The sequence below is a fragment of the Mirounga leonina genome, unplaced genomic scaffold (assembly GCF_011800145.1).
Source record: "Mirounga leonina isolate KUSES-001 unplaced genomic scaffold, KU_Mleo_1.0 Mir_127, whole genome shotgun sequence".
Taxonomy (NCBI): Eukaryota; Metazoa; Chordata; class Mammalia; order Carnivora; family Phocidae; genus Mirounga; species Mirounga leonina.
In genome coordinates this window covers 59,139,296-59,150,674 of record NW_023270316.1, presented here as the reverse complement: position 1 = coordinate 59,150,674, position 11,379 = coordinate 59,139,296, and positions in this window count along the sequence as shown.

Genomic DNA, 11,379 nt, shown 5'->3' with positions numbered 1-11,379 from the left:
CACCCCTATCCTAAGGCCGCTTTCACTTCACCTGTTGGTCCTGAAGCTGCCTGACCTGCCCTTTGCCCTCAGGGGTTCCCAGGACTGAAAGGCATTTCTCTAAGTCCTGCCTAAGGGAAAGCCCTGGTTTTCTAACGCCAGGGGTGGTCTGAATGTTACCCTAAAGAAAGGAGAGACTAGGTTGCCTGTTCCTCATTCTGGGCCAAGTAAGAAGGGGCCGTGCTGTTGCCTCTCCCACCATCCCATCCAGTAAAATCCACGGGAAAAACCTTATCATACTGTCTGTGATTTACTTTAAGATAAAGCAGTCTAGGGAGTGAGACGTTATGTGTGTTGGTTTTGATCTATACCCTTACAGATGGTTAGTTACTGTCTTTAATCCAGTGGTCGTGTTCTTTGCCTCATCGGCAGCATCTAAGGATGTTGCTCTTCCTTCCTCCTTGGAATACTTTCAGGACCACAGGCTCCCTGGGGTCGCCTGCTGCCTTCCATGCTGTTCTTTTTCAGCCTCCTTTGCTGTCTCCTCCTCATCACCCTGACCTGTAGGTGTCTAGGGACCTAAGGATCACTCCTCAAACCTCATCTCCTTTCTGTCTCTTCTCACTCTGTTGTCTCACTGCTTTAAATATTATCTCTATGCGGATGACTCCCAGATTTTTCTACCCAGGCAGGACCTCTCCTCTGAAATCAAAACCCTTCTACTTGCCCACTTGACAGATCCAATATTTCACCGACTTCTCAAAACCAACATGATTGGCCCCTCAAAACCTTTCTCCCCATTTCAGTAAATGGCTACTCCTCTTTAAAAGTTTTGGCTTTGGCAATAATAATAATAAATAATAATAATAAACAATGTGACCCTGGAGAGTCATTCTTCCCTCCCATCTTTCCACACTTCCCATCTCTGGATCAGCCTGAAAACCAGTCATTACAATGACCTATGAGGCTAGCAACTGGGTGTGTGACTGAATTTAGTCCTGTTCCAGACTTGAGAGTGAAGTAATGGGGAGTTAGGGATTTATATCCCCCATGAGCTTCTCATTTTGGAGGCTACAAATGTTTGCCCAAAGAGTCCAATCATTGAAAGACCAGATGGGCTTAGGTCAGTCCCAATAGCCTATTCCCTCTCAATTCATTTCTTCAACAGCTATTTGCCAAGGAGTTAAGTCTGTGCCAGACTGCATTCTAGGTGTCTGGGGTATAGCTCCAAACAAAATAGGCAAAAGCCTCCCCTCTCTTGGAACTTACATTCCACTGGGTAAACAGATGGCAAACAAAATATCAACAAGTAAGTTACATAGTATTAAGGTTTTAAGACTCTGCTGAGAAAACTAAGGCTGGGAAGAGGGATAGAGAATATTTGGGAGAGAAAGGGGTTCTGTGTTCAGTGTTGGATAGGATGTCCAGGGATGGTTGTATTGAGCAAGTGACATTTGAAGAAAGACATGAGGAGTGAGCCAGCAGTGTCCAGGGCAGTGGGTGCTGGGCACGGGGAACTGCAAAGGCAATGATACGCGCTCCTCACTCCTGCCCTCCAGGGTTGCCTGCCCTGCTCCTGTTAGTGGCACAGGAAGCAAGGAGGAGGGTGTGCCTGGAATGGAATCGATGAGGGCAGTAGGAGGAGAGGAGATCAGAAAGAGAGCCAGTCTGGCTCTGGCCACTGAAAAGGCTTACAAACTGTAGCAATCCCCAGAGCAATAAATACTCCCAGCACCCACATTCTGGTCTCTAAATTCAACTTGTCACTGAAGGGAACCAGGGCTTTAGATAATCACTGATCCCAGAGCTGGGGCAAGAAATGGGCATTCTGTCATACCAGAAAGCAAAGAAGCTTTCAAAGACTATGGGTTGTATTCAAAAGATTAGGAGCCAGTGTAAAGAGACTCCCCAAGTTCAAGGACGGATAATTTGAGTATTTGCAGTGGATTGAAGTGCATCAAATATGTTAAAATCCATGAGTTTATAATTATACCAAGAAAAAAAAAAAACTCTCATAGGTCACCTTTACAGGTTGCTAGGGAACCAACTCATTACTCTGAAAACTGGTTTAAAAAGGGAAAGAATCGAGCATTTGTCTTGTCTTTTCTATATGAACTGTATCTCAGGATAGCTAAATTGTTGTTGAGGAAAAATTCTTCTTTTAGAAGCATTCCAGCTAATAGATGAAGGAGAAATGGTAGAACTAGGGTACCATAATTTTGCGATCCCTAATGAAATAATATATCTGTGATGACCTCAGTGGCTATTAAAAACTATCAGGGGAGGGGCACCTGGCTGGCTCAGTGGGTAGAGCACGTGGCTCTGGATCTCTGGGTCGTGAGTTAGAATCCCACATTGCGTGTAGAGCCTACTTAAAAAAAAAAAAAAAACCTATCGGGGGAAAAGCTTATGAGGAACTTTTATAAAAATTGTATTATTTTTTATTTTTAAATTATTTTAAATTATTTTTATTTTTTAATTTTATTTTTATTTCTTTTTTTATTATTTTTTTAAATTTTAGCTTATGGAAGACTAAATGAATGGATCAAGCTGTCAATGTCTCAATCCATTAATCAATCTTAACATTACAAAAGAGGAGACAACCAGACATCATGTGTTCTTGATGTGATGCAATAGGAAGTTCACAGAACCATCTATGAAGAATCCTTGTCAAAAAATGGAAACTGAATTTTTTAAAAGATTTTTTTTTTGAGATTTATTTGTTTATTTGAGAGAGAGAGAGAGAGTTGGGGGGAGGGGCAGAGGGGGAGGGAGAGAGAGAAGCTCAAGCAGACTCCCTGATGAGCGCTAAACCCAATGTGGGGCTTGATCTCACAACCCTGGGATCACCACTTGAGCCAAAACCAGGAGTTGGACGCATAACCCACTGAGCCACCCAGGCACCCCTACGATTTTTATTTTTAAGTAATCTCCACACACAACATGGAGCTCGAACGTACGATCCTGAGATCAAGAGTCGCATGCTGTACCAACTGAGCCAGCCAGACACCACTGGAACCTTAATTACTCAAGATCTAACTGATACTTTTCAGGAAATACAGGGCTTAGGGAAATATATTGGATGATACCAAAGGGATACAATCAGCAAAATGCAGAATGTGGGAAACTCTATGGGACAAACGACACAGTTTCTCCAAAAATACATTATAAGGAAAAAGAAAAGATGGCAAGGGAGCCCTTAAATTAAAAGAGACCCTAGAAGATACAGTAACCAACTGCAATGTGTGGGTCATATTTGGATACTAACCTTAAAAAAAAAACAAACCTGTAAAAAATTATTAGAAAATTGGGGAAATTTGAACACTGATTAAATATTTAATAATATTTTTAAAATCTTAAAGGTATGATAACAACATTATGGTTTCTTTAAAGTCCCTATCTTTTAGAGACACAATACTAAATGATATAATACTAAATATATACTAAAATGATGATACTAAAATGCATGGATGAAATTATATGAAGTCTGGGACTTATCTCAGTATAACCCAGTGGGGTAAAAGCAAGGAGAATGGGTGAAAGGGAGTTTCCATATGTTGATAATTGTTGAAGCTTGGTGATGGTCTTTTACACTATTTTCTCTGTTTTGTGTATGTTTGAAATGTTTCATAATATAAAGTTTAAAAAGAGAGTGTGTTGGGGGGGATACTCACGTACATAGGAGTCATTAAGAAAGATTTTCTATGACAATTAGGAATAATAATCCCTATTTTCTAACTATAAGGCCAACAAATAAGTCATCCTTTGCAAAGTTTCTCCTTTAGTAACCAATAACTTACAGGAGACCATAAAGAACTATTTTAGGGAAGATACACTTTTTTTCATGAATAAAAGGGCTTAGCTTAAATGTGATTAGTTGAGGTGTGGGTAGACTCTTCAGGTACCTCAGCAATGACCAGGGCCAGTGCTTGGGTGGAGGATGAAACCACAAGAGAAGCATAGAATGCTTCTGTGCCACCATCCTACTGTCTCTCTCAGGTCTTCCTGCCTCTTTCCTACTGCTTTGCCACTCCCAGGAGCAGGGCTACTTTGTCCAGCTGAGCAGGCTGTGCACTGCACAACTCCAGGGATATAGAAAGCCTGTATGAATAGTGCCCCTGGACTTACGCAGCATGGAAGCCCTTGGCAGGAGCCTGGTCACCTCATGCCATCTCTGACTTTGGACTCCTTAATCTTAACCAGGGCTATTTCCTCAGGGCCCTGCTTTCAATTTCTGCTAAGGTCAATGGGTAATAATGGTGTAAATCATATTAGTTTTTTAAATGGGTATTTTTCTAGTATTTCTACTAGCATCTTTCTCCCAATAATAATATTCCCATATGTATTAGTCAAGATACGCTTTCAACTCCCAGATCTCAGTAGTTTAACAAAATAAAGGTTTGTTTCTTGCTTCCATCATAGTCCAGTATGAGGGTGGGGGAGAAAGGGATCTGCCTCTTGCTCTTTCAGGCTCCATCCTCTGTTATCACCTCCTTCCCCGGGGTCTACTGCAAGGGAACCAAAGTGTGAAAAGGCATCTCCATCTGAATGGCCTCTGACCAGAGCTGGTGAAGATCACCTTGACTCACATTCCATCAGCAAGAACAAGTTAAGGAGCAGAGTGCCAAGGAAGGCCGTGCTGATGTTTAAGAATAACCAGCTAGTCTCAGCTACACCATGTGAGGTAGCAATGCCTTAGTCCAGTTAAATTAACAAGGCTCCACTGCAGAATGCTAATGCTGACCGTAGAAGTCCCTGGCCCCTCAGAGAAGTGAGGGAGAGGGAGATTTCTGGTAGGACACTTTTCTGGTGCTTTTAAAACTCTGCAGCTATCTCCTTACTCCACCTGCCAGGTGGTAATTGCTCTTTCAGAACAGGAAGACTTGGAGAGGGAAGCATTCAGTTATATTTCTTTTACTAGCCAGGGGCTCAGCGGTTTTTAATTTGAGGGAGGGGTCCATGATGTTCTTCAAGAGATTGGTGATTCCCTGAAAACCCTATGTAAAATTTGTGTTCGGGCACAATTTTCTGGGAAGAGGGCCCATAGTTTGGCACATAGAAAGCATTCGATAAAGATTCCTTCTAGGGGCGCCTGGGTGGCTCAGTTGGTTAAGCGACTGCTTTCGGCTCAGGTCATGATCCTGGAGTCCCTGGATCGAGTCCCGCATCGGGCTCCCTGCTCGGCAGGGTGCCTGCTTCTGCCTCTGACCCTCCCCCCTCTCATGTGCTCTCTCTCTCTCATTCTCACTGTCTCAAATAAATAAATAAATAAAATCTTTAAAAAAAAAAAAAACTCAGAAAAAAAAAAAGATTCCTTCTAAAAACTCACAAAGGTGGGGCGCCTGGGTGGCTCCGTCGTTAAGTGTCTGCCTTCGGCTCAGGTCATGATCCTGGGGTCCTGGGATCGAACCCCACATCGGGCTCCCTGCTCAGCGGGAAGCCTGCTTCTCCCTCTCCCACTCCCCCTGCTTGTGTTCCCTCTCTCACTGTGTCTCTGTCAAATAAATAAATAAAATCTTCTAAATAAATAAATAAAAACTCACAAGGTGTCTGCACTACTTAGTGCTCTCCAGAGAAACGGAACCAATAGGGTGTGTGTGTGTATGCACACACAGATTTTAAGGAAATGGCTTACACAGGTCCAAAATCTGCAAGGTGAGCTGGCTGTCTGGAGACCTAAGAAGAGCCAATGCTGTAGTTCAAGTCCAAAGGCTCTTGGGCTGGAAAATTCCCTCGTGCTTGGAAGAGGTCAGTCTTTTGTTCTATTCAGACCTTCAACTGATTGGATGAGGCTCACCTGCATTATGGAGGGCAATCTGTTTTACTCAAAGTCCACTTATTTAAATGTTAATCTCACTCAAAAACACCCTCACAGAAATATCCAGAATAACATTTGAGCATATATCTGGGCACCATGGCCGAGCCAGGTTGATGAATAAAATTAACCATCACAGGAATCCTGACCGAACAAAAGGTAGAGATTAGGAACTACATCTAAGAAATTTCCACCAGCCTCCTTCATTCTTGTTAGTCAGGTTCTGCACTCACCCAGTTTCTGTGCCTGGTCCTAGAATAGCTTACTTATTTTGGTGACATGTAGGAAATCTGCCTAACAACTCCCTTCTAGCAACTTCCATCTATTCCACACTGAAAGAATTGGGGCGGGAATTCCCAATTCGGTTTTAGTAAATGTTAAATAATGTTTAAAAAAAGCATTACTTTTTCTCCTGGAAAAAAAGAAGGTTTTGACAAAATCTCCAGAAATGTTGCTTAATCAAAGCATTTTAGCTTTCCCACCCTGTATGTGTCCCTGATGGTATATAATGGGCTAAGGTATATATCTTTACTGTTTATATCTTACAACCCTGCCTCTAGTCATTTCTCTTGAATAAATCCTCCAGCCAAGTGAAGTCCTTGAAATCACAGATTATACTTTATCCCTTTGCAATTCTCTACAGTGTTGAAAATGTGGCTGGCTCAGGCAAGAGTGCTGATTAACTGGTGTGTTGTCACATTCTGTTTTATTTGACTCTGCTAACATTAAGCCACCAGCTAGCCCCGGTATTAAAAATAGCCCAGATTTATCTTTCAGGGTTGTCACCTAATTTCCACATCTCTACCTTGCTTCTGCACACACAGCATCACATAAAGAAAACTGAGGCAGGGTTGGGGCAAGACACTTCTGACTTTGTGGCTATTTCTTAGCCTAGGTAAAGTCTGGTGATTTAATGCAGGTATTTTCTCCCACCCTCCTTGCCCTAACTTAATTTTCATCTGAAGGATGGAATGAGTTCTGTCTGTGAGGAAAGGGCCCCTTCTGCCCCTACTTGTGCTCTAATACAACACGGGTTGAGACTTCCCTTCCTTGCCCTGGGGAAGAAGGGATGTTCTGTTTTGTACAGTACTGAGGGACCTGGATGGGGCAACACTGCTCTATTAATATAAAATGAGATTATTCACCAGCTGTTGTTTCACTGCTTTCAAGCAGAGCCATTGAAACATTTGCAAAATAGCAAAGTGTTCCGGATGGGAGGGGCCATTGTTCTCAATCCAGACCACCCAGCGGGCACCTCAGGTAATGGGCTTTGCACCTGACCCGAGTAGAAACTCGACAATACATCAAGGGTCTTGCATGATCGTCTGTGCCATTGGGAAACCACAGCAGGCACCCTCACTGTCCTCCCCAATCATTTCCTTTTCCCCATTATTTTTCCCCTTCTGTTGCACAACCAGAGATCTCTCCAAGAATCTATTCAAAAGGAGTTCTTAGATTAAATTAAAGTAAAAACAAATCCAGTTAGAAGATAGCAAATGCTGCCTTGATATAAAGTTTGTCTTCTAGAACCCACAACATGACCTACTTCTGTTTGATTTTCATGGACTTATAGAACATTATCCAAGATGGGCGGGAGAATGCCAGGGAAAGGTATCTATTGCGAGCAGCACCCTCCTCAAATTTTCAGTGCACCAAACCACCTGGGGGATCCTGGTGGATGGGGAGGGGCTGGGGGAAGGGCCCAAGAATCTGCATTTCTGAAAAACAACAAGGGGATGGACAACTCTTTGAGCAGCAAGGGTCTAGATTCAATGTTGTTCAACCATTTCCATTTTGGAGCGTATTTGTAGATTTGCCCAAGTTATAGAAAATACAGTCTGAACAGATGATCGAAGTGGCAAAATTGTTCTCCTTAAAGCTGAATTCCTTAATAAATGCTTTGTTACAGAAATGTATGTGAGAATAGAGCATTGTATAATATCCATTTAAAAAAAATGATTCTCCTTCCTACTGATGGATCATTCAACCTTCATCACTACTTTTGCTGATTTTCTACAGGACACCTACTCTCTATGTGGATCCAGTGCACCAACCTGTAACTACCTCTCCTATGAGATGTGTTCTCTGGGAGTGAAGTTTCTAGAAGGCACTTTGGCCTTGTGGCAGGGAGGGTGTGAATCGAGCTCTGCCAGTGAGGAACTGAGAGCCCTTGGACAAGTTGCTTAACCTCTCTTATCCTTAGTTTCTGCACCTAAAAGAGTGGGGGGAGGGTAAAAAATTATTTTTGAATTTTTAAGTGGGAAAATAGGACTATGTCCCTTACAGGATTACTGTAAGCTTTAAACAAGATAATGTATGCAAATTACCAACTACATTCATGAAGTAACGTACATAAGCCATGTGAAGTGCTCCATAAACCAACCTTCAGAACAAACAAAACCCTGAAATTGATATTCAGGATTGCTAAAATGTTTTCTGGTAAACCATTTTGAAAGGAAATCTTTCCAAAACATTTCTCAGCCCCACCTTGGGTAACGGTGTATATACCTAATCCGGTTTAGGTCTTTTCTTATGACTCAGGGTCCTTATTTTGAACACGAGTGACTGCACTGTCCTGAAACACAGGATGACCTCAGTCAGGGGGATGATGATCTCGGGCTTTCTAACATCCATCCTCCCCGCCCCTCGCCCCCCTGGCTCCCCCACAGCCTCTGTGCACACTTCCATAACAGCACTTAACCACACAGAGCCAAAAATATGTGTTTACCTCCTTTCTCAGGGCAAGGGCCAGGTCCTGAATAAATGCTTGTTGTTGAATGAAGATCTCCTCAGGCCCCACTTAAAGGGTTGGGTGTCAGGAACTCGGAAGCATGGCTTGTGTTCATTCATTCAGACGCTTTAAAATGCCTCCGTATACTCAGCCAAGGGCTAAAAGCACTGCTCTATTTTATCTTTTAGAGATAGCCGAGAACCGAAATTACATTCCTCCTTAGAACCTTGTGATGGTTTTCAATTACTGCCGGGCCCAGAATGTACTACCCTTCTGGTCAATTGCAGCCCCTCTGGTCTTCTTTGGTGCTTTGTTCTGCTTTCATTGGCAGCAAGGACATTGGAGCCAGACAACCCTGGGTTCAAACTCTGATCTACAATTTGATAGCTGTTTGACTTTGGGTGAGTCACTTAAACTCTCTGCTCAGTTTCCACATCTGTAAAATGAGGTAATAGCCCTCAGTCTGCAGAATTGCCGTGTGTATGGAGATGGCGGTAAAGAAATTCCGAGTCAGCCTCTGAGGGAAGAGTTTTCATAACCTGTGCTTTGATAATCCCACTAAGGTTAGGGGCAGGGGCTGGGCTCTAAGAAGCCTCTCTGAGCAGTATTAGATGGCTGTGAACTAGACTTGCAGAGAGCATGGCCTGTTAAGAAGCAGGCAGCTTTTGGGCACCTGGGTGGCTCAGTCAGTTAAGCATCTGCCTTGGGCTCAGGTCATGATCCCGGAGTCCTGGGATCGAGCCCCACATCGGGCTCCTTGCTCAGTGGGGAGCCTGCTTCTCCCTTTCCTGCCACTCCCCCTGCTTGTGCTCTCTCTCTCTTGCTCAAATAAATAAATAAAATCTTAAAAAAAAAAAAAAAAGGAATCAGGCAGCTTTCTTTGCAGAGCACAGAAGTGAGCAAGATGCCAAGCTGCTCTATATGGCGGAGACTGGTGGCTCCTTGTCAACAACCCTTCTCTCCCCACCCTTCATCCTTGCTGTCACAACCTGCTTTCCAAATCTCGAGAATAAAGATGCCAATATTGGCTTATATTATTAAGGCACAAGTATGAATGTATTTTTTTTAAAGACTTTATTTATTTGACAGAGACACAGCAGGAGAGGGAACACAAGCAGGAGGAGTGGGAGAGGGAGAAGCAGACTCCCCACTGAGCAGGGAGCCCGATGTGGGGCTCGATCCTAGGACCCCAGGATCATGACCTGAGCCAAAGGCAGACGCTTAAAGACTGAGCCACCCAGGCGCCCTAAGGCACAAGTGTGAATTTAAAGGTAAATCTTCTGAAATATTTCTGGGAAACGTTTTCCTTTCTGATGCGTGTGTGTGTGTGTGGTGGGGGCGGGGAGTTGGGTGGGCGAGGAGAAATGCTCCTCTTCCTATCTTTAGATGTAGTTACCTGCAGATATAATTCCTAGAGCTATGGCAGCCATCTTGTAACCACGAGGGACATCTCTGAGGATGAAAACCTAAAGGCTGTGGATGGCAAAGAGGGAAAGGCAGAAAGCACCTGAGCTGAGTGCATGATGACATCATTGTGCCTCTGAATTAACCAAGCCTGAAAATGATATCTCCAGAGATAATAAATCTACTGTTTAAGTCATATTTAGTTACATATTCTGTTACCTGTTTCTTTATTATACACTCAGCATAAAATTGAAGAGGCTAAACCTTGGAGGTAGGAGGAGGCTTGATGATAGCACAAAGAAAAGTCACTTCTGTTGAGTATTTTAACTTTTATTGGATGTGCAGTGTAAACCTCTGCCCCACTCTGGGAAGGCTTCTGTAATTTCCACAGTTTCTTACAAATACTTTTGGTGCTGGTGGATTGTTCTGGAGGATTTGAACAAAAGTTGAGATCTACATCAAGAATGGTACCTGATGAAAACAGAGACACACCTGGGAATGGCAGTACTTCTAGGTTATGTAAGGATTAGAGATCATATCTGTCAGGCATCTAGAATGATGCCTAGAATAATATAGGACATATGCCATAAAGGATAAATACTATTATTATTTTACATTAGCATTATATTATTTTATATTAACAGTATTATTATCTCAGCTCCTGACTGGTAGCCAGCAAGGAGGTGGAAATTAGAGGCTCATGGGTAGGGCTGTACCTGGGGGCAGACCCAGTAGTAGACTTTGAGAAGAAGCTCTGTGATGAAGGCTGTATGAAGACAGCATGGAGCCACGCCGTTGGTGCCAGGAAAGTCCAGCAGAGCTTCTGTGATCCTGCAGATGGAGCAAAGGTCTGGATCCAGGGGCTGGAGGGATAGGGAAACGGGAGGTTGTTGTTCCATGGGTATAGAGTTTCAGTTATACAAGATGGAGAAGTTCGGGAGATCTGTTGTACAACAATGTTCGTGTAACACTACTGTCCTGTAGACTTAAAAATGGCTCAGATGGGAAATTTTATGTTATGTGTTTCTTACTACAATTAAGAAAAGGAAAAAAGCTAGATCCCAGTTACTAGAACAAAGGCCTACAATCCTAACAGGCTCAACAGAAGCCTGACTTGTTTGGGTGGGCCTTCCCGAATTTTCCCTGATTAGAAAAGGACTGGTCCCAGATCTCAGATTGAGACTAACATTCAACCTTCCATGTGGAAGTCCAGAGTTACAAACATTCTATCTGTATACATATGTGTGTGTGTGCGTCTCAGAAGTAGTATACATACTATATATGTGTATGCACCTATACATATAAAATCTCCTTTCTCTGTTCATGTGTGTACATGTACCTCCTTATCTTATTTAACCTCTCTTAAAGGACCTTGACTGCCAACCTAATTTACCCTGACAGCTAATGGGGAGCCCTCAAAGCCAGGGTCTTGCTTTGATCAGTGGGGTGT